This window comes from Giraffa tippelskirchi, chromosome 5, assembly GCF_054371585.1.
Source record: "Giraffa tippelskirchi isolate mGirTip1 chromosome 5, T2T-mGirTip1v1.2.pri, whole genome shotgun sequence".
Classification (NCBI taxonomy): domain Eukaryota; kingdom Metazoa; phylum Chordata; class Mammalia; order Artiodactyla; family Giraffidae; genus Giraffa; species Giraffa tippelskirchi.
The window spans coordinates 48,462,045-48,466,938 of NC_137279.1; the positions used below are offsets into that span (position 1 = coordinate 48,462,045).

The window sequence follows — 4,894 nt, forward strand, 5'->3', positions numbered from 1 at the left end:
GCTCAACAGGAAATGCACAAATGCCCAGACTACTTGATCAAGGAAATGACACATTATCCTCTTCCCAACATCTGGTAATTCCTGAAAGACAGTCAGGCCCTGATAATACTGTTGGCTCACTAGACGCCTCTGTCTTCTTTCCCGAGGGGAGGTGGGGGCAGGCAACCAAGGAGGATAGAGTCTATTTTTGGTGTCAGCATGAGAGGATGCCTTGAGGAGGGGGCGAAGGGTCAGCGGCACCGCTGTTCTGTTCACTGAGCCAGGAATGCAGGCTTCCTTCCTGTCCAGCCCTGAGCAACAGTCTCTTTCTGCAGTTTTAAATCTTGCATGGAGAGCTGAAGAGATTTAAACAGGCCATGCCAGGCCAGAATGGCTGGATGTGAGGGCAGATGAACTGTTGACGCAGGGAGAGAAGATTAGCAGGACACTGGGTGTTGGGGTTCCAGCAAAGGGGAGCAGAGGTGTGTCCCATTGAGAGGCTGTCACACTGCACCAGGGTGGCTCAGAAGGACTCAGAAGCTTCTGGGTGCTCCTCAGCTGGGAAACGCACACACTCTTTCAGCCCCAAGTCATCCTCTGGAAGCAAAATGCAACATACAGAAGGACCGAGAGAGGTGTGAGAGGGGTGCCTAGTTTCCCCAGGTAATTGATTTCACACAGGTAAAAAAAGGAGAAGCCAACCTTTGAACTCAGTCAGAGAGCCCAAGGGTGGGGGTCTCCAGCCTGACCCCTACTCAGCGTCTAGGCCGATGGCACAACCTCAAGTGGAGGCCTGAGAGGAGCTAGTCTTGTTCCTGTTCAATTAGCACAGGACTGGGGAGGGGGTGGCAATGGTGGGGAGGGCACCTCTGCTTCCAGAGCTGAGGGCATTGGTTGTGGCAGGCCTTTGTTTTGTTCCAGCTGGGGCACTCTGGGGAAGGCATCCTGGGAATTCGGCCTGCAAACAGAAAGGGCATTTCCTTGTGTGGGTTTCCTGTTTAGGTCTGTGTAGAAACCCGAAGGATTGCTTGGCCTCATAAATCCTCCAGACATTACTGATGTAGATGCTCTGGCCAGATGCCATGGGAAAATTGCACAAAAATAGATGAAGGGAGGGAAGCACATTGACTCTCAGGCTTCTGGGTGGGTTTCTGGCTTCATGTGTTTGGATCTATAAATGGAGGGGGTTGGGTTAGAAGAGAGGATCATCAAGGTCCCCTCCAGCTCTGATGTTCTCAGATTCTGTTTCCCTCTCAAGGGTCACCCGCAGCTCAAGTTGTCCAGCTTGGTGTCGGGGGTCTGCTGGTGGCTCACCGAACAGAAGTAGAATGAAAGCTTTAGGCGAAAAAATTAGGAAGTTGTCCTAGAATATATTTTAGGCTCCTTCACAAAAGAATAAAGGTACTTTTGAATTTTGGTAATTCCCAGACTTTCCTAAACATTTAGCTTATTCCAAAAGTGAAACACCAGGCTCAGGAATACTGCGGAGTCTTGGGGCTGCTTTTGGCACCAGGCGAGGTCACTGAGCTGACCCCAAGGTGGTAAATAAGGTGTGTGTTAGGAGACAGCACCCATCTTAGGATTCTTTTTTACTTCCTGCTCACCTCAACTCCTGCAAATGTCAAATAGACATTCAAACTTGTTGGGTTAATGGAAGAAACCACTTTTTCATACTTAATCTGCAGCTGGAACCACAGCCTCTGTGGTAGGTTCTTTACTCGGAGTCCAATCAGAGGTTAGGTTGGCTGGGAAAGAGATGAGACAAAAGCAGGGCTTCTCACTGAAGTTTCTTCTGTCAATCATGCTTTTTTTTTTTTTCCCTCACTGATGAACTGTTTATTGAATTTTGAATGGGGTATGTATGGGGTGTCTCATTATATCTTAGGATCTCAGGACTCAGAGAGGTGGTAAAGTGGCAACGGTGAATTTGGGAATCTGGTCTCCCAGAAGTACCTGCCGCTCTACCCCTGATTCTGCGATGGCTGCCAGGCGAATCACCCCTCCACTGGAGCCATCCTGCTCCATTGCCAAAGCGAGAGCATTGGCAGTGAACTGCAGGCATTTTTCCTTGGTCATGCCTTTCCGGTAGGTAGCATCCACATAGCCATAGATATAGGAGCTCCCAGAGCCCCCCGGTGGCAAAGGGCTGTCGTACCATCATACCCCCCATGGGCACCGAGTACACCTGTCCCCCTTCTTGGGGGTCCCAGCCGGCAATGATGATTCCTGCCATCAGGTCTTCTGGATATCGGTAACACATCTCCTTAAAGAGGCTGGCCGCTGTGTGCACCAGCGGAGGCTCATTCAGCTCAATGCTGTGGAAACCAAGCTGATAAGTGACTGCGTCAGCTACTGCTTGGGTATCAGCTGCTGAGCCTGAGCGGCAGCAGAAAATATGGTCGTGAATAGGGGTCAGCTTGTCAGTCACTCGATTGGCAATGTACAACCCAGTGGTTGTTCTGGAGTCAGCTCCTTGAACCACACCCCCATCAAATTGCACGGCCATGATAGTGGTCCCTGTGGAAACTTCCCGGTTCTTCCAGTCGGGGGCAATAGCCTCAGGCCCCCAGGCTGGTGCCGGCCTGGTTCCCCAGGCTGCTACTAAGGTGGCCGCCATTTTCCTCCTCCTCAATCATGCTTTCTTCTAGTGAGGACATTCTCATTTCTTAAACTATACTTCTTGGGTTCTTCATTTTCCCATTTATCCTTGTTTGCAACATTAAAAAAAAATTTTTTTTTTTGTCATATGGAACTGCGGTTTTTAGGGGGGAGGTACTAAAATGATATTCAGCAACATGAAGTTAATCTCCTTAGTCTAGATGCAGTGTTCTAGTCTAATAGGTTAATTGGATTTTCTACTTAAATGTGGATAAACTCATTTACGCGGCAACATTTCCCAAGATAAGATTGTTCCCTTAGAATTCACCACTGCTCTATTCTCAGTTCTCTCAGGTATGGATTTGATGTTGGTCTATAAACTGTATTCCCTAGAACATGTTCTTACAGGTAAATAAATCAGCAAAGAAATTTTACTTCCAAGATCTCATCCTGTCATTTCTTCTCCAAAGTTTGCTTATATGTATCTGAAATACATTCTCCACATTTTCCTAACTGATCCTGAACTGGTTTTTCAATAATGAAGTGGAAAGAAGGTAAAACAATATGAAGATCTAAACTTTCTGCGTCAGTACTCCTTAGAACACTGGTCCTGGGAAATGTGTTTTCAAAGGGGAGTTCCATGGGCACATATGTTTGGGAAATGCTGCTCTCTTTAAGAATCACACTGCAGGGACTTCCCTGGTAGTCCAGTGGCTGAAGCTCCAAGCTCCCAATGCAGGGGGCCAGGGTTCAATCCCTGGTCAGGAAGCAAGGTCCTACATGCCACAGCTAAGACCCAGTGCAGCCAAAAAAGAAAAAGAAAGCAAAAGAATCACACTGTGCCCTAATGCGTTAGAAGCGCTAACACATGCAATAAAGCCATGTGTTCAACTTTAACTCAGCATTTCCCAAACTTACCTGGTCGAGGACAGTTCTTTTTATATTATTTCTATAGCAGCTGTTAACAAATGGAGGCATATGTGTTCCATGGGGCACATTTTGAAAAATGCTTCTTTCAACCCAATCATAGAGTTCACTGTCCTGCATTTAGCAGCTGGGAATATGTCTCTCTATCTTCTATTATTTATCTATCTTCTATCTAGTATCTACTATCTATATCTGTCTATCGATGTGTAGTGGAAATGTTTTGCTCTTTTCCACATTTTTTTTCTTTTGGTTTTGGCCTTGTGCCTTGCAGGATCTTAGTTCCCCTACCAGGGATCAAATCCATGCTCTCGGCAGTGAAAGCATGTTTTCCTAATCACTGGACTGCCGGGTAATTCCCAACTCTTTTCCAAATTTCAATAAGCATAGACTAGGATATTCATAGCTATGAAAACATTTTCATAGGAAAAAATACTAGAAAGACACACCAAAACTTCAACTGTGGCCCTTGGTGGCCAGTAGAATGACAGGTAATTTTTTCCCCTTCTTTCACATTCTTCTACAATGAGCATGAATTCATTCTATATTTGGGGTGAAAAGCAAAGTAAACTTCATTTTTTAAGAAAAGAATCAGTATACAAAGTTCTTTCCGTTTGTTCCTAAAGTGACCGTACCTCTCTGCAGAGAAGATGTCAGATGAACATCCTCCCTCCTCCAGTCAAGTCTCCTAGTTTTCTGGGGGCTCTGTGGGATTTGTCTTCTAAGGTCCCATGTACCTGTCCTTGGATTTCAAACAGCTCCTTCTGATTTAAGATGAACCAAAGCACTTCACATGATTGGAAGGTCTACCTGAGAGATGGAAATGATCCAGTCAAGCCCGCCATACTCAGTTGTTGTTGGACCACGTGTCCACAAAGGAGAAATTGGCATATCGGTCAGAATTCTTGTTTGCAACCAACGAAAATCCCTTCTAGTTGACTGGAGCAGAAGATGAATTTATTGCAGGAATACGTGCAGCTCAGAATCAGTGGGAAGACTAGAGAATCAGGCAATGGAAATGAGTAAAATCAAGGGAGGCAAACACGGGTGAAGAGAACAAACATATGGATACCAAGTGGGCTGGGGTGGGTAGGTGGGAGGATTGGGATTGACGCATATATACTATTGATACTATGTATAAAATAGACAGCTAATGAGAACATCCTGTATAGCACAGGGAACTCCACTTAATGCACTGTGGTGGCCTGAATGGGAAGGAAATCCAAAAAAGAGGAGATATGTGTATATGTATGGCTGATTCATTTCGCTGTACAGTAGAAACTAACACAACATGTAAAATAACTGTACACCAATAAAAATTAATTAAAAAGAAATCAAGGGAGGCAAGACACAGCTGAGATCTTGCTGCCCTATGGGTAATCTGCTTAAAATG

General features: G+C 45.7%; 1 pseudogene across 1 annotated transcript; it reads right to left on the reverse strand.

Moving 5' to 3' along the window:
- Positions 1-1,784: 1,784 nt before the first annotated feature.
- LOC145504971 (proteasome subunit beta type-6 pseudogene) lies at positions 1,785-2,596 on the reverse strand (annotated as a pseudogene). The gene has a single exon (XR_014052665.1). The product of XR_014052665.1 is annotated as a proteasome subunit beta type-6 pseudogene (transcript).
- Positions 2,597-4,894: the final 2,298 nt, after the last annotated feature.